Genomic DNA, 19061 nt, shown 5'->3' on the forward strand with positions numbered 1-19061 from the left:
TCATTGTTTTTTTAGTATGATAAGACATTTAGCATGAGAGTCTAGGGTAGACCGGATTTGACTCTTGTTTGCTTAGGTAAGTTATATATCTCAGCTGTGTATCCGTTTCTTTCTCTGCATAGTATGGTTATTAACAATTGACTCCCAGAGGTACTGCAATGTTATTGTGATGATTAAATTCACTGATTCATTTTCAGATGTGTAGAAGAGGGTCCCACATTATTACCAACATCGACAAGCTTGGTTTAAGCCCTGGTTGACAAGAAGTTGGACCAAGTACATTAAGACTCACCCACTTCTTGGCATTTCCTTCTCAATATTAGGTGACCTCTAATTTTTCCTTACTAGTGTCAAATGTAAGGAAAAGAGAGAAAAAGAGAGGGGAAGGGAGGAAGGGAAGGAGGGAGTGAAAAGGATGAAGGGATGTATGAAGAAAGGAATGAAGGAAGAAAGAAAGGAAGGGAGGGAGGGAGCGAGGGAGAAGTCTCCCCTTTTCTCCTTCATACAGAGCTGTGGCACAATTAAAACACCAGGTAACTGACCTGAGAGGTTTTATAGTGTTCATTCTAATGTATGACTTTATAGTCAACAAAGCTCCAGGTTTTATTGCTGTGAACCTCTCCTGTCTCCAGGAGTAACCAAGCCTGTCAGCCCTCAGACTCAAACCCATGTACTTCCCAATGGTGTCCCTATCAAACCTCGGCATTTATCAAAAGTCCAAACCCACATGTCATTGAGGCACCACAACTGGTTTTGTTCTTTAAGCTGAGCAGCTAGCAGGCCCAAGGCTAAGTAAAGCCCACAGTCTCTCAGAAGTCCACTGGATCAATCATGCTCCTATGTCTTCTAGAGGCTCTACCAGTCTTAGACTTGTCTTCAAGTGTTGTTGGTTGTTTTTTACTCTTTTTTGGGGGGTTCTCCACCCAGCTCCCAAATAAATAACACATGAAGGCTTATTCTTAATTATAAATGCCCAGCCTTAGCTTGACTTGTTTCTAGCTAGCTTTTCTCAACTAATTATCCCAGCTACCTTTTGCCTTTGGGCTTTTTCCTTTTCTTACTTCTGTATATCTTACTTTCACTCTTATTCTGTGGCTGGCTGTGTGGCTGGCCCCTAGCATCCTCTTCTTTCCTCTCTCGTTCCTTCTTCCTCTCCTCCCAGATTTCTCCTTCTATTTATTCTCTCTACCTGCCAGCCCTGCCCATCCTTTCTCCTGCCTTGCTATTGGCTGTTCAGCTCTTTATTAGATCATCAGGTGTTCTAGACAGGCACAGTAACACAGCTTCACAGAGCTAAGCAAATGCAACATAAACAAAAGTAACATACCTTAAAATAATATTCTACAACACTCAAGTCTTCTTCTGCATTGTCGGTCTGCCTGAAACCCTGCTCATTTTAGGACCTCCCACTTATCCACCACATCTAGTCTCATCCACATAAATTGAACACTATAGTCATTTTCACGCCTGCCTTGGTTCTTGGCTAGGATCATTCCAAATGTCTGAAGCTCTACAACCACTTGCATCAGGAGAAGCAATATGTTACCACAGTCTTCTGCAACTGTGGCCTTTGTCACAGGTGTTTTCCCACACTAAATTAAACCGCCAGCTCTTTCTGGTTTTCTGGACACTGATTTAGCCACAGGACACTGTCACTTTAGAGCCAGCCTTGGCACATGAGTGGACTCCATTTATATCCTTCTATTTCCGTATCCACCTATTGGTTGAAATCACTATATATCCTGGGACCAGTGACTGGAGCTTTCAACCAAACACCAACTACTGGGCTGGAGAGAGATGGCTCCATCAGTAAAGTGCTTGCCAGGTAAGCAAGAGGGTCTGAGTCTGGATCCCCAACCCATGTAAAAAGTCAGATGCAGAAGCATGAACCCATAACCTCAGCAACTGGGGAGGCAGAAACAGGAGAATTCCTTGGGCATGCTGGCCAGTCAGTCTAGCCAAATCAGTGTGCTCCATGTTCAGTGAGAGACCCTGCCTCAAAAAATAGGTGGTGAGTGATTGAGAACAACACCCATTGCCAATTTCTGGCCTGCACATTCACAGGCATATATGTGCACATACATCAACACACATAAGACATGCACATAAACATGTGCGCATACACATAAAACCACCTGTTATCACCAGCTTATCTAAGCCTACTTGACATTCTATTAGGAATCTATCAGACTCAATAGCCCCAAAACAAACTCAGTCTTTACCCCCAAATGCCCCAAGAATCAATTCTGCACATTGCAACCAGAGCGATCTTTTTTTCAAAATGTAAATCTGCTCATCATCCACAAAGGCAGTAAGAGCCCTTCATTAGCTTCTCGTTGTTCTTGGGATAAAGGCCTGAGCCATTAGCACTGGCTCCCAGTTCTAAGTGTCTGGCCCTGGAAACTCTCCAGTCTGGCCAGCCCTTGTCTACCCTCTGCTTACCATCCTCCAGCCCCAATATCATATGAACACTTAGGGAACTCTAAAAGGACATGGTAGAGCTGTCCCTCTGGGCAGCCCAGTCGGGGAAAGGTGGGCTTTCCTCTATGCTGCTACAGTGTCTTGTGGGCTCCTGATGAACAAGGGGAATGGGGCTAGATTTCAGTTCCCACTCGTACTTCCCCAACGCAACCTCAGGAGGGATCAGTGTCACGAGGTAAGTCACCTGCCGTCTCCAAAGTTGTCCACATCCGTGTCACTTCCTCCTACCTTTGCTTCACAGAGATTGCTCAGCCCTGTAGCCCTCTCCTCTACAACAGTCTCCTACCCAGCCCTTAGCTCTAAATGCCATCATCATCCCCTCAGGAATGCCTCCCTTCCTTTCTCTTCCTGAGTTTCTAACCAGCTTAGGTTCCTTCATCATACACTCACATCAGACAATGCTCTCATGTCTCCCGATCTCCCTTGAAAGCCTACACCCAGTTCTGTAACAAATGTCTGCTTCCCTTATTATATTATAAGCTCCATTAGAGCACAGCTCCTCTCCCCCTCCTTCTCCCTCCTTTCCTTCCTCCCCCCTCCCCCTTACACCTTCCCCCCACTTCACTGAAATTCCAGAATGTAACACAGGGGCAAATGCATAACTGTTAATCAATGGACATCTATCAAGCACCTACTGGGTACCACACAGTAGAGGGTAGGTCTGGCCTTTATTCATCCAAACAACTTTAGCCTCCCAGAGGCATGATTAAGCACGTCAAAGAGGAAAATATTCTGTTCCACTTAATTATGCATTTTTATTTAAAAATAGAAGTCTTTATTAAAACAACAAAGCATAAATATTAAAGAATGTATTTAAATAACTTGTGTAATTTACTGCAAGCTTTAAAGGTGCATAAACACTGCAATGTAATACCATGCCTTTTACATCACTTTGCCCTCATTATCTGAGCTTTATCTACTGTGGTCTCCTAACCCAAGTGGAAGAAGTAATTCACTCTAACTTTCTGAATTTTGTCTCCACACCTGCCGTGGCGTGTCCATAACGCCCATACTCCCGACATCCCATGCTTCAGAGCACATTGTAGTCAAAGCCTTTGTATGTAATTTGCGTCTTAGCCCCACCAAGGGGGGTGTCCCACGGCATTAGAGAAAAGGTCCTTTTCAGAAGAGTGAATGATTGGAATGCTTATCGCCCTTGTTCACTGCTCCTCATCCTGGCAAAGTGGGAAAAGAGGGAGATGCCTTTGTTGTACAAGAGCTCAGTATCCAACGAAAGCTGGGCCCTGGCCATTCACCACTGTTTCCCGTTAGCTGGCCTTGGCATCTGAGCTTCTCTGTTGTCAGATCTTCGGGTCAACAGCTCAATCTAGACACCAGCTAGTCACTTTCCTAACAACTATGGCTCCTCAGGACCTACTGTTGCAAACAATCAGCTGAGCTTTCGGAGTGAAAAGGGGGCTTATGGAGAGATCCTGTTCCTCCGCCCCCAGTCCACTGGGGGTAGACGGCTCGTCCCACCGAGGTGGATGTGCTGAGCTTACACTCGCCTGCAATCTTTTCCCATGGCTGTGTGTTTACAGTTGCACAGAGAGGAAGCCTCCATGGCGGTGAGAACAGGAAAATAAGAAACTCATCCTTCACAGAGTGGCAGAGAGGCCATTAATGCTAAGCTTCAACAGTGGAACACAGAAAACGGCATTAAAGGATTTACTTTTCATGACCATAATTCACAGTTAATGTACATTTGATGTTTAATGTATGAACCAGAGGTGACTTCAAACTTGTGGGCCTTTTCTAAATAGTGTTTTAATCTAAGTTTAAAAAAAAAAAAAAGAGGAAAAGAGGTTCATACACTGGGTCTGTCAGACAAGGGGGGAAGGCAAAGCTGGGTGTGAGAATCCGATGGGGGAGCAGGCTTTTGTTCAGTCCTTTATTGAGGTTTTACCTCTAATCTCTGCCTTTTTGATGCAATTTAAGATTAAGGAAATGAAAGGCAAGGCTGGCTGTGAAGGGCTTTACAAACAGGACAGCCAAGGAGCCCTCAGAAGACAGTTTTGTTAGAGGCTTTGGCTCCGGTCCCCAGACAGGAGGGAAGTACAAAGTTGGGCAGTGCCTGTGTGCACAGGTGTGGGGGAGCAGAGGTGTGGGGGGGCAGAGAAGTTGATCTGTCGGCAGGGAGGCTGATCATCGGAGTCCACAGAAGGGGTCACCTCGGCTCACCCGCAGTCAGGTTAGTGGGGCCACGGCCACAGGAGTGCGAGTACAGCATCTTCGTCGTCATGAGTGGACAGGGCCCGGGATTAGACACCGTGGAGTCCGCTCTGTGATCTTGTAAGTCCTTTCAGTTCCGAGTCTCCTGTGCTAGATGATGAGGTTCTGGGGACAAACCAGCAGTTCCCAGTGCCTCTTCAACCTCAGGCACTGTGGGAGACATGATGACGTGTGAGCCCAGGTAAAGGCCACGGGCCTCAGCACTTACTCTCCAGGAACAGCTGTAAGAATTCTCTGTAAGCACAGGCAAAGGGAGGTCCTCACCCAGGATGAGAACCCAAAAAGGGCAGCTGACACCTAAGGGCCATTCCAAGCCTAGAAGAGAAGATGGGCAGAAAAGTCTCCTGAATGAACACTCTCAAGGAGACAGCTAAAATGAACAATAGCAATATGTACACGCAGGGGGCACACCACGTGTGGGCCAGGGGTTATGGTACAAGCCTCAGAGGGTGGGTAGAGTTCAAGGTCCAGCTGGGCTACAAAGTAAAACTCAGTTTTGAAAAAAGGAAAGAGTAAGTAGGGGAGGAAGAAGGGGGAAGGAGGGAGAGAGGGGGGAGGAGGGAGTAAGAAAGGAAAGATTGAAGGAAGAAAGGGAGGGAGGAAGAAAGGAAGGGAGGGAGGGAGGGAAGGAGGGAGGGAGGGAGGAAGGAAGGAAGGAAGGAAGGAAGGAAGGAAGGAAGGAAGGAAGGAAGGAAGGAAGGAAGGAAGGAAGGGAAGGGAAGAGGGAGGAAGGCTGTCTGTAGAGACCAGCAGTGCTGGGTGGGCCCTGAACTTCAGTTTCTCTGCTTCAAGAGATGATTTTCCCACCTACACTGAGCTTTTCCAGATGGAGACAGTAGAGATATGGAAAGGGGGATGAAGGAAATTGCTCTGTAGACCCAAGATGGTGGAAAGAAATGAGAAAAAAGGTGGGAAGAATATTCAGTGGAGTAGAGAGGAAGAAAGTCCTTCCGTTCAGAAAACCAAGGATGGTCTCCCAAGTCTCTTCAGTCCTCCCCACCTTACAGCCTCCAGCTCTTTTCTCTCTCTCTAGACATTTTTGGCAAAGGAAGGTTTGGGACTGTGATTAGGAAAGCCAGTTGTCTATAGACAGGTGTATAACAGAGGCTTCCAAAGAGAAGGACAGATGGAATCTGTCAACAGAAGTCCAGAACAAGCACTGCTGAGACATTGTTGATTTGTGTGTTTGTTTGTTTGTTTGTTGAGTTCCTACATAATGCTAGGCACTGTGATTCAAGTTCATTCCACAGACAGGGAGCAGCACCCTTGTAGCCTCCTGAGAAAAGGAGATGAGGGATTGGCTGCATGCTTGATTCATGTTATAAAGTGTAGATCAAGACCATTCTGGGGTGTAACCCAGGAACACTTAGTGTGAGGGCACAGGCCCTTCTCCCCCTGGCAACCATCATGGTTTGAGATCAGCATGATCAGTTTCAAAGGTCTGCTCCAACTCATATCATTACGTCACCCTCTAACCCAGAGCAAATCTCCTCTCATCCCGACCCACCCTAGCTCTGATCTCACTGCTCATCCAGGAGGAATGAAAGGCTCCAAAGAGTGGCCTGAGCCCTGCCTACTCACTCCCAGGAGAGCCTCCCCAGTCATGAAGGATACATTTTTTCATTAGATCTCTCCTGTCAGACTTCTAGTCTCCTGCCAACTCCATGCTCTGCCTAAATAAATAAATAAATAAATAAATAAATAAATAAATAAATAAATAACAAGAATAATAATTTCCTTTCTGAGGCTGCACTGGTGAAACAACACAGACTGGAAGAGAGAAGAGGTTGGACCAGACCAAGTCTTTGGTCATCAAGCCAGACTTGAGTATTATTGGGTATAATTCTCTCTTTAGGATCTAGAAAACAACTTATTCAGAGGAGGTAGACTGAGGGGAGAAGTCAAAGGGCCTGAGTGGACAGCCTCTAAAATACTCATGAGCAATCAGAATATCCCACCAGAAGACCCAGGGTGGCTGTGACAACTCTGTGACAAGTCCCAGCGACTGTTCTAAGAATGAGGACACATACAAATTCATGCCTAGAACAGCAAAAGGCAACCAATAGGCAAGACTTAAAGGACTGTGTGCACATTAGTTGGTTGATAAATATGTATAATAACTAACATAATAATTAACATACTAGCTAATTTGTTTTTCACTGTGTCTATTCATTGTACATAGTTCCCTGTTATGCAAGGACATCTTCATACACATATATGTTACATATTGAATATATTTCTCCATGCTCCCAAACCTTCCCCTTTCTTCCTTCCAGCTCCAGGGGAATAGTACACCTCTGGCCTCCTTGGGCACCTGCATTCACACACATGTACACACACACACACACACACACACACACACACACACTTTACAAATAATATTAATAAAAATAAATCTTTAAAAATGTAGAAGTCAGCCGGGCGGTGGTGGTGCACGTCTTTAATCCCAGCACTCGGGAGGCAGAGCCAGGTGGATCTCTGTGAGTTCGAGGCCACCCTGGGCTACCAAGTGAGCTCCAGGAAAGGTGCAAAGCTACGCAGAGAAACCCTGTCTCGAAAAACCAAAAAAAAAAAAAAATGTAGAAGTCAGTCAAGCAATGTTAGTGCATGCCTTTGGTCCCAGCACTCAAGTGGCAGAGGCAGGTATATCTCTGTGAGTTCAAGGCCATACTGGTCTACAGAGTGAGTTTCGGCACAGCTGAGGCTACACAGAGAAAACCCATCTTGAAAAACAAAAAACAAACAAAATAAAAACACAAAAAAAAAAAAATCTAGAAGCGACAAGTAAGAGAAAACCTGACCTTAGTATGATCATGTCTACTTGAATGTGTTTTTTTCCTGGAAATGACACAATTTCACTCTCGATGGCTAGAAAGTTCCATTGTGCACATATACTACATTTTCTTTACCATACCCTGCTGTGGAATAATCCTTCTGTACACTGTGTGAATATATGTCACTATGATTAGTTTAATAAACAAGTGAACTAGATAATAGTTGAACAGGATAAAGTTAGGCGAGAAAGCCAAACTGAGAATGATGGGAAAGAAAGGCAGAGTCATAGAAAACTCCAGCCAGCTGCTGAGGAAGCAGGATATGTAAAAAATGAGGTAACAAGTCTTGAGCCACATGGCAAAGCATAGGCTAGAAATAAAAATAATTTAAATGTAAGAGTTAGGTAGTAACAAGCCTGAGCTATCAGCCAAGCATTTATAATTTATATTGTCACCAAATCAGTTATTTGGGAAGTGGCTGCTAGTTACTTGGGAGCAGGAGATCCAGACAGGAAATCTCTGCCTACAATACCCCTGTTCTTGGACACCTAGATTGGTTCCATAACCTGGCTATTGTGAAACCATGTTGACATTCAAGTTTCTGTATAATTTGTTGACTTGGAGTCTTGGGTAACTACACAGGTATTTGTATCTTATTTTAAAAATCTATTCTATAAGACTAGATAGAAATGGAGTGGAAGCTTACAAGATGAGGTGAAGGGTTAGGGGAGTGTCCAGAAGAGTCATGTAAGAAGAGGCACAATGGACATTGGCCAGGGGTATTTTTAAAGTATACACAAACAGGTTAAAGAGTTAGCTTGTATTTCTTAAGAAACTGCCTGCCCTTGACAGTATAGGGTTTTCTGTGTAAGTCAAATCAAGTTACCTTTCCTTCTAAGCCCTGAATCCTATCATTCCACTCTCCCAGATCCTCAAGACCAAGGAGTAGTGGAGCCTCCCCAGGAACTGTTGAAGAGCTTCCCTGAGCTAGATGGCACAGTCCCCTCCACCTCTGCATTCTTCCTGGTGAGGCCTGCAGTGCTCCCCCAGGTACCTAGGTCTTACATTCTTCTGCTTTGTTACACTTAGGAAGGAAGAAAGGAAGGAAGGAAGGAAGGAAGGAAGGAAGGAAGGAAGGAAGGAAGGAAGGAAGGGAAGGAGAGAGGGAGGAAGGAGGAGAGGGAAGGAGGGAGGGAAGAGGGGAGGGAAGAAGAAAGGGAGGGAAAGAGGGAGGAAAGGAAGGAGGGAGGGAAAGATAAAAACAGAATGGAAGCCAGCCTAAATTCCTCTCTACCTCCTCTGTGTAATTTCCATGGGAATCTGCTGGTTTCTCTCTAACTTAGGGAGGATCTGGGAGAATTTGGAAGAGTGGAAAGAATGTGATCAAAATATATTTTATGCAAAATTAATATAATAATAAAAATGTTTTGCCTCAGTGGGATGTGATAGCACAGTCCTGTAATCCAGCACTCTGAGCTTCAAGCAGAAAAATTTCAGGTTGCAGGTCAATTTGGGGTACATAGTAGGGTCCTACATAAATAAAAGAGTAAGTAAATAAAGGAAACATTTGGAGAATGACTAGTTTCAGGCTAGCTTGGTCTAGATTATCTACTAAGATCCAGTTTCAAAAAATCAAAAACAAAAACAAAAGTTGGGTCTCCAGCTACTCCCAAACTGCCTGGCCAGCATCACCTCTGGACCCCCAGAAGCCGATTATAGACGCCAGACAAAGAGAAAGGGGGGTTCCATCCTTGACATGGTTTCTACTGGTCCTCACTGCAGCCAGCTCACATGGTGAATCCAGCAGTACCTTCCAACAGAAAGCCTGTCACAAGCCAATACAAAACAACAAAGGCGGAAAGCAACATGGATTCCATCCAGAACTAACCCCAAAATACCAAAGTCTGCTGCATGGGGCGGGGAGAGGATAAACAGATGCCTCTCATCTCGACAAATGAAAGGTCACCCTCAGACAGTGCAGAGTAATTATTAAATAACTTCCTCCATTTGTTCAGGATCAGTTGCGACCTCATTACCTGGATCCGAAGACAATATCTCTAAGTCCTGGGCATAAATCCAAAAAGGTCATTAATAACAGAAGAGTCCCCAAATTTGCAGGAAAAGGAAAACCAGCTCTAATTGAGGAAGCAAAGTGTTCCACCCAGACCTTTGCCTCCTCAGTTGCCTTGGCAATGACAGTCTGCTTTCCTAGGCACTCCTGGCTGTTGGACAAACAGCCGCTAATACTGTTGATTCATCTCAACCCCCATGAGTCTCAGGATGTCACAGGCAGAGTATTAAGCTGACTTGAGGGTGGTTTACTTCTCACTATTTCTCATGAATTCAGGTCAAATATAAGGGACTGGGAGCAGAGATTCACATCACTGGCCCTTTGCCCTGATCACTCATTAGGAAGAGCCAGGTGAGGAGCCTAGGTGTAGCTGAAGTTTTCCTGTGTCCCACCCAATCTGCAGCTTCTCAGACCCAAGTAAACACACAGAGGCTTATATTAATTAAAACTGCTTGGCCATTAGCTCAGGCCTACCACTGACTAGCTCTTACATTTAAACTCAGCCCTTTTCTGTTAATCTATATGTTGCCATGTGTTCCGTGGCTTTACCTGCATCCCATAACATGTTGCTCCTTGGGCGGCTGGCTGGCATCTCCTCCCACCTTCTTCCTGTCTCTTTGAATTTCCTACCTGCCTCTAAGCTTCCTTGCCATAGGCCAAATGGCTTTATTTATCAATCAATCAGAGCAACACATATTCACAGCATATAGAAAGACATTCCCCCATCACCTAGGTACCCTGTGACAGCTGAGTCCCTGACCCCTGATCTTGGTTTTCCAGATCCAGCGTGATCATAAACCAGCTTGTCCTAGGGGGTTGGGCATTAAGACAGTGGTCCCACTCCTTAAGCTATCTTGAATTAATCTATTCATCAATTAACAGGCAGTCTTGAACTGCTCCTTTCCAGTTGAGTCCTGTTGATTAGGAGGCAATCAACTCCTAGAGAAAGACTAGACTTTTGCTAACTGCCAGAGGAGAGCCAAAGCCATAGCAACATCACTTCCCATCTTCTGTCTTCTCTATCCCTCCAGCCCTGCAGTACAATAGCACAGACTTGAAGGTTAGGCTCCGGAGCCAAGCCAAGCACAACCTGCCACTCAGCCACTGGAGGGCTTGGGCAAAACTCCAAGCCTCCATCCCACTACTGTGAAATGTGTTGCCATCTTTGGCCTGCTTTCCCGACAGTGCCAAAGGATGCAGGGTGGCCGAGATGAATGGGCTGTGGGACTCTTCCATATCATTGACCCTACCCCATCTTCTTTCAGGATTCTTAATCATCTTCACTCCAAACTCAGTGGTGATGGCAGACTGTGAGCTCCTGGGATTCTGGAGATAGCCACTGTATATCAACACGCCATGCCATACAAGCAAAACTATATGAGGGCACGAAACATCCTAGGGAAAAAGTCTCTCACAGCAAGCCTGGAGGATCATGACACTGTTCCTCTCAGGTTACTACCATGAATGCATCTGAGGGATCTAATTAAGCTCTGAACATCCCATTACCACTCTCAGCCCCAAGCACCAAGGGCACCAGCCTAGACCCGGGGTGGCCCCCAAATGTATCTGATAATTAAAGCAATTTCTGCCCTGGCTGATCCCACACACACACCATCAATCTCTCCCATTACTGGAGAGGCAAACAATAAATAATTTAATAACTCGGGTTGAGTAGAATCTGGTTCCAAAACAGAGCATTTTAATTCTCCAGTGTGCTTGCTTTCAGCATTACTGTAATTCCATTTCCCTTCACTTGACTGGGCCTTTTGCTGCTTTTTAGGCTTCTCGTATTTCTCCCCAAGTTTTCCCCACGGGGCCCTGACAGCTGCATTATAGCAAGGCCTGGCAGCCAGCATGACATCACTCCCTGTTCAAATCAGCAGTGGCTGGACTCATTAGCCTAGCAAGCTGCCTTCTGCCTTGAAGGCCATGGAGACCCATCCATGCGGCTGCAGGCAGGACAGCTGTGCTGGACATTAGGACCCTCTCTCTTTCCCATCATCCTCTCCTGCCATTTCCTGAGACCTTCCGATCTCTGGCAGCCCCGGTTATGAAGAAAGGCCTGGGAAAGGAGACAAATACCAGAGGGTATGACGGGTGACTAGCCCTTGCCCTCTTGCCTTTCAGGGTCATTTCTGATTCTTCATCGTGCTCCCTCTTGGCTCTGAGGCATGGAGACAAGTCTAGAAGACACACAGAGTCTAAGAGACACCCCTAAACTCTAAAGAGAGATTAGCTTTTGCGACCTTGCAAAGGATAGCCAGGACTATGACATGCACATGCCAAGCAAAGTCTCCCTGCCTGGTCCTCCCAGCCCTGCCCCCTACCCACCATCCTCCATTTTTCTTCCTTCCCAGCAACCAGAGTGGAATATGCTGATTCGAGAGTCTGGTGCCCTTGCCTGAAGCCAGGGGGCCAAGGAGCAGCAGCTGCTGGGGAGGAGCAGGGATAAAAGGAAACGCACCAATGGAGCTTTCGTTTAAATAAAGAGCAGGGAAGCATTGTGCTCCATTGATTACAATTTTTTTTTTCTGAATGTTGTGACATTTGCAGGAAGGCTAATTTATTCAAGCATGGAAATCTTTAAAAACTTAATTAAGTTATTTCTGTGATTTTCCATGCCTTATTGTTTCGAGTTCACATTTACTTTCATCCTTGTTAATAAAAAAATAAAAAAGTGGGCAGGGAGTGGAGAGGGAGGAAAGAGAAGAAATGATCCCTCCCAGCACCTCCTGGACTGTGCTTGATGCTCTGTTCTCCAAGCATGAGGCCTCAGAGTGGCAGGGGCTTACGGAGTAAGAATGTTTCCTTCCGCGTCAGGCCCCAGGGCCCACCCCTTTGGAGATAGGTGTTGGATTACTGGAGAACCCAGCCTCACTCTGCAGGCACTGGCATAGGCCGAGGTAAGTATAAACCGTGGGGTGGATCTTGCAAAGGACAGTGCTGACACCATGCCATTGGATGGCTGTCCTACAAAGCAAACTTGGTGCTGGACTCTTGAGAATATCATGGGATGGAATGGCTTGGGTAGCATGATAAAAGACAAGAACAGAATTCAGGCAGCAGGGCCCCCATCCTCCAAGAACCAGACATCATTCTGGGCAGCCATGCTCCTTAGAAATACAGATATGACCAAAGAGAATTGCTTTCCTCTCTAGGCTGGACCCAAAGTCCCTAGGGCCTTTGTCTATCTCTGTCTCCTGCAGGTAGTGCTGGAGATACCCATGGACCCTCACTCAATGACAGATTGAAAGCTGATCCTCCCTGAGTTGCCAGAGTCAGTGGGGTATCTCAGATGTTGAGGTAGGTATGGGACAGGACCCAAAAGAGACCTAGCGGAGAAACAGTCAAAATTCCTACCAGAAAAATAAAGTCTCTGCTGACAGAGAGAATTAGTAGGGCTATCCTGTACTAAACGTTCTTTTACACAAAGGCGCACATGACGGGTCACAGTGGTTCCAGGGGGTGAAGTGTGATGGTGTGCGTGGAAAAGGAAGGCCACTATAGACTGATGCTGGCCCAGGTCTGCTTAGCACAGGTTATGAGGAGGCGATGACTCTGAGCTGCCAATGCAGAAAGACAGAGGAGGGACATCTAAGCACCGGGCAATTGGGGGAGTCTGGGCTGTGCTCACTACGACCTCTATAGGTTTGCCTAGTGAAACCCTTCATGAAGGTGACTAACCCAGAGCAGACAAGAATCAAAACTCTCTACGGGGGGAGGGGGTCTCCTTGAATATTCTTTCTTGACATCCTTGATCTCAAGCCCTGCCTCCTTCTCTAGAGTCCCCACTTTTGAGAAAACAGAAAATATCGCTATTACATACATGGACCTATCCATTCTGCCCCAGTCCAGTCCCTAGATTAATTCTCTAAGTCATAAACTCGACCTCCCCTGCTGGGACCAGAACCCAGGTCATCTGTATGCCAATGGCATTTGCATGTATTATTTTTAAGTCATTAGTCTCTGCCTGATATTCTGAGTCAAGAAGTTTAATAGGAGAAATTTATGGCTTGTCTCCTCCAATCAACACAATAATTCATGGTTGTGTTGCGTGTGCTATACTAATGGAGATTGCTTTCAACTGGGTGTTGGGTGTTTCAACCCCCTTTAATTCATTAGCCAGTTCCTCCTGAAGTATTTAGAGAAATGGCAGCCATTTCCCTCCACCCAGGCTGCCTGCTAGCACAGTGGGTCTCCAAGTGGGGTCCCTAAGAGGCCTGCAGGTGGTCTGCCTGCTAAGCCAAATGGAAAGTTACACAAAGTGCTTTTTCTCCAAGCAGATCTCCAGAGCAGATTTGAATCTACATTAAAAAGGCCCAAATTGAACATTTGCAAAACTATAAGCACCTTAATGGTTATTTTACATCTGCAAAAGTTTCCCAAGATTATTTTGAGGTATTTGTGCTGGCAAGAGATAGGTGAGCGATACCTGGAGCTCGGGCCTTCTGTTATGGATGAGAGTGGGGTGTTTGGAGAGTCTGCCTGTATAGGTTATCTGGGCACTAATTAGCCCCTTAAGTAAAGCAACTGAAGAGCCATTGGTTCAGCTGTCAATCCTCCCATCTCTTTTCAGGGTCAGCTGTAAACAAAGAAGGGCCTCACCCCCAGCAGACTCCACCTACTTTCATGGGTAGCAAGATCTGCACCGTATTTAAGGTGTATCATTCCAAACCTGGACATTCTGCATGGCATCCAAGCTTACCTCCTAAGAGCTTGCCAACTAGGGGAGAGCGGCCCCAAGCCTACGTACGTACGTACATGAGGGAAGAGAATATAGCAGCAACCAAACAGAAGATGCTCTGAGCATGTTAGCCTGGGTTGAATTTGTACCGAGACAGGGGGAATGGGAGTAGGGATCTCTAAGCCCGCTGGATCCCCGCTCTCTGCCATGCCTAGCTCTCTTCCGTGCATTGACAGAAACACTGTCAAAGGCATGGGGGAGTCGGTTAGTACTCCTACATCGTCACCACCTTTCACAGGCCCAGATGTTTAGTTCCTGGGCTGGCTCACTGGCCCCCTGGGAAACTATTGGTGCTTTCTGCATGCCCTACCTTGTTCCGGCCAGATTGAAGGCAGCTCCACATCATCTGATGGGCCTCCAGACTTTTCATATGTTCTGTCCCCTTCACACTGGAACAAGATCCAAGTCCTTTGTCTTTTTTTTTTTTTTTTCCTCCTCAGACATTACAACCTAGACTCTGGAATTCTCCTCCTTCTTGATCTTACCTCCTCCTTCTCCCCGTTCCTCTATTTTGGCATAGATTTGATTCTTTAACTATGGCACACACTCAAACCATCTAAGGGCTTGCATTGGACTGGGCCCAGTGCAGCTGACTCAGTGGGTCTTGGGTAGGACCTAAGACTGTGTTTTCCTAACACGGCTCCCTGGGATCCGGGAATTCAGTTCCTGGCCTGAGTCGTGTCTCCTCCTCCAGGCAGCTTTTGAGCAAGTTTTGGAGCCTTCTGTGTTAGGCACTCTGGGGTGCTCAGGTGGCCATGATCTCCTTACCCCCCGAGGACAGACCCAGTCAGAAGGTCACCCCAGTCCCTCGGAATGCCAGAGCCTGTCAGGCTCGGCCACCCCCAAGCTTCTTTCCTCCAAGCTTGTTGTCTCTCCTGTTCGCCCGCTTCCTGTGTCCTTCTCATCCATCTCTGTCTGCCAGATTCTCCCATCCAGGCTTCCTCTGGCACCTCTCCACAGTCCTCATCTGTCTAGCTGTGTGGATATTTACATTTCTAAAGCCCGGTGTGTTCTCGTGCTTCTTCCTCCTTCAGCCAAACAAGGATTTTCCTCTCAAATCTACTCACACAGGCTGGGGGCTGGGGTTGAGTTGTCCTGACTCCGAGGAACCTCCGGAGGCTGCTTATTATTTGAGAACAAGGAGTGATCCCGGAAGGGAGAGGTAGCAGGCAAGTCCAGGCTGTACCTTTGACCACAGATCTCTTCGGCCTGCTCCTACTCAGGGACAGGCTAGAAAATAAACAGGTCGTTCAGTCGGGTCCTATTGATCCTTTTTAATCATACTGGCCTGGCTTGGAAACACTCCCAGAGGCTCTGTCATCAGCCCTTATTTGCAATCCTTAACAAAAGGATATATATTATCATATATTATCATATATATGCCTCCCTAGAGCATGCCATACACCCTTTAGATTTTTCATTTTATTTTATTTTATTAGCTGAGGCAGGGTCTCATATAGCCCAAGCTACCCCAAACTCAATACCTAGCAAAGGATGACCTTGAATGTCTCTGAACCACTTCCTGCCTCTACTTCCTGAGCATGCCTCTATGCCCCAAGTATTCTGTCCTGGGGTGGAACCCAGGGCATTGCACATGGTAGGCAAGCACTATGCCAGCTGAGCTACATCCCCAGCAAGCATATACCTTTTGTCCCTGATTAGTGATGAGATGGGCACGGTAGAGATGAAGAACATGGACCCTGGTCAGGACTGAATCCCAACTCTGACCCTTGTGAAATGTGTAGTCACACATAAGTACCACATCTCATTAAACTTCAGTGTCCCCACCCATAAAATGGGCATGGTATTCCAATGTCCAGAGAGCTAAATGGAATGACCACCCAGCACTTAGTCACACTCCTGTCTCCCTTATAAATGGACTCAGTAAAAGCTGCATCATCACCCTCCATGCATGCCACGCCCTTGGAGCCTCAGAGTCTGGGGACAGATTGAGATGAATCACTTTCTAGTCCCCAGACTAGAGAACCTGGAGTTTCTTAGGTAGACATCAGCCATTCTCCATTTTGCCCCGAGCAGTCAATCCCTTGCACTTAAGTTAAAAGCCTTGTGCCTTCGGTTTTTGTCTTGTTTTGTTTTTTAAATAGAAAAAAAAAATCCTTTTCTTGTCTGTCCGGTGTTTTTCCAGCAAAACAGCGAGTCAGCAGTAAGATTCTCCTTGGTCAGCAAAATGCCTGTTTCTGTGGGAGAAAGTTGGGGACTCGAGGAGCCGCTAACAACAAGGCAAGTGAGGGTTGGGCTGGGTGCTGCTGACTTTCTAGGTCGCCCTGAGACTCCGGATGAATTTATTCCCTTCTGTGTCCCTTCTTCTCCACCTCTTCTGCTCACCCCCACCCCCGGAAGCTTCCAAAAGGCCAAGCCAAAGGTCTGAAGAAGTCAGAAATGACACACATGTAGGCAGAGGTCTTTATGAAATCCATTACTTTGTATGCTAACCTGAAGAAATTAATTTAAAAAATAGTCCGAAATGAAAAAAGCGGGGCCAGGGAGATGGCTCTATTGGGAAAGTTCTTGCTGTGCAAGGATGGGGACCTCAGTGCAACCCCTGGCCTCTGAGTTAAGGCAGAGCTGGAACAGTGCTATGAGGCTGTGACCCTAGCGCTGGGAGGCTTGCTGGGGAATCTGCCCAGCCTGATCAGTGAACCCCAGATCCTCATCAGAGTCTCTGACTGATGAACACACAAAACAAAACAAAACAAAACAAAAAAAAACCAAAGCCAAACAAACGAAAACCAAGATGGATGACTCCTGAAGAATGACACCCACCCCACCCGAGGCTTATCTGCATATGGGGAGAGAGAGAGAGAGAGAGAGAGAGAGAGAGAGAGAGAGAGAGAGAGAGAGAGAGAGAGAGAGAGAGAATGAATCATTTCTTCCAGCCGTAGCTGGGAGTTTCACGGATGCTCTGACGGAAGCTGGGCCATATCTTTAAGGACTTACCTCCAATAGCTTCATTATCTGGCTTCCACAGCAGATCAAATAGGGATTACAACACCATCCACCTACCACCACCAAGATGATTTCTGGGAATGTCCTATCCAAATGGATTTAGATCACCAGCCTCAAGGAAGTTCATACCAAGCCCTGATAGCCATTTCCCCCCTGAGCCAGCCTCTCTAGCATCCTGGCTGTGACCATGGAAACATATAGTGAATGCTGTAAGGAGCCCGGCACAGTATATCAGCCACAGTGGCCAGTCTTCAGTGTGGCTACTGGGCTTAGTTGTTCTCAGCCTCCAAAAATCTGGACCTCAGGCCCCACACAGATAATGGTGTGAAGAAAACAGCAGGTACTGGACCAGACAGGACTGATGTAAGAACTACGTCTCCCACACTGAACAAGCAGACACTTTATTAAATCTCACAGCACATCCGTTATCTCATCTAGGAGATGGATGGACATCACAGTGTTCACTTCATGGCATGGTTAGCAGACATTCCACCCCCCAGAGGCCTTGCCCAATGCAGTGTGGCTCTTACGACTATTTTAAATAGTAAGCCCACATCATGTCCACTCCCAGGCAAGGTCATACCCAGTGTCCCGAGCACCTTCAGCCAAAACTGGCACCAGCCTGTGGAAAGCCAGCCCCAAATGTCTGATAGCATGCGCCTGTTCCTTCTGGCTGATCCCCAACTATATTTGTATTCCTCCCCTGTCGGCAAGCCGGTGCATATGGAATACATTTTCTTTGGGTGTCTCACCATTAAGGTTTTCATTTCTGCTTAGCGTCAGGGACTTTGCACATCACTGGCCTTCCAATGCACTAAGCCCGCCTTTGTGTGGCCTCGCTTTGTTCTCTCATTTCCTGATCAGCCAGGAAGCATTCCTAAGCAAGAGTTCTGGGAGGAGTGTTTTTGCCTGGCAGCTCACTATGCTGGGTTTTGGAGGATGATGAAATAAATACCTCCTACCACATAGGTCTCTCTCTCTCTCTCTAGTATTGATGGCTACCTGATCAAATTCAGCTTTCTTTGTCCAGGCTCTGGCTCTCCCTATGGGTGAATATACTAAGCTCTTCCAATAAACACAAATAAATTAGCCTCAGCGTTTGAAGCTTATGCTGTCAGAAAGCTGACCCTAAATCTGGAAAGGCAGCCTTCCCCTTGAAAGACTGTTGGTAAAAGCGTGGGACGGGTAAAGTCACCGATGAACAGCGGTGTACTTAGTCTAGCATTCTGACAGTGGGGTGAATGAAGGACGGAAGGAAGGAGGGCAGTTGACCAGCGTGTAGCAAGAACCTTCGAAGTCATGATTCTACGTCTAAGAAAGTGCCCTGATATGTCAAGGGTGGGGGTGCAGCCTCATAATCTCAACACTCAGAGGGCTGAGAAAGAAGAACTGAATTCCAGGCTAGCCTGGGACACTTAGCAAGACCCTTTCTCCAAGAAATTGGAAGAAAGAGAAAGAATGAAGTAAAGAGAAGAAAAAACATGCCTTAAGAAAATAATTAATGCTGTCTTGAGAGATTATTGTTAAACAAAGATCTTGGATGCAGTGAGGACTACAATGGTTCACACTGACAGCTGATCAAAATACGCAATAGAGAATTAACTCAATGCGCACAGGCACTCACAGAACTGAAGACTATGAGACGCCTGTTAAAAGATGTTGTAGAGCTGGGCGGTGGTGACAGCACAACTTTAGTCCCAGCACTAGGAAGACGGAGGCAGGTAGAGCTCTGTGAGTTCGAGGCCAGCCTGGTCTACAGAACTAGTTCCAGGACAGCCCGAGGCTACATAGG

The 19061-nt window shown here is 46.5% G+C and overlaps 1 long non-coding RNA gene across 1 annotated transcript; it reads right to left on the reverse strand.

The window, feature by feature from the left end:
* Positions 1-1392: 1392 nt before the first annotated feature.
* LOC143274245 (uncharacterized) lies at positions 1393-15695 on the reverse strand. Its single transcript, XR_013052733.1, has 3 exons — positions 15370-15695; positions 14613-14691; positions 1393-5028 (listed from the first exon to the last, which is right to left on the reverse strand). It is a non-coding gene; the product is annotated as an uncharacterized LOC143274245 (long non-coding RNA).
* Positions 15696-19061: the final 3366 nt, after the last annotated feature.

This window comes from Peromyscus maniculatus, chromosome 7 (genome assembly GCF_049852395.1).
Source record: "Peromyscus maniculatus bairdii isolate BWxNUB_F1_BW_parent chromosome 7, HU_Pman_BW_mat_3.1, whole genome shotgun sequence".
NCBI classification, from domain to species: domain Eukaryota; kingdom Metazoa; phylum Chordata; class Mammalia; order Rodentia; family Cricetidae; genus Peromyscus; species Peromyscus maniculatus.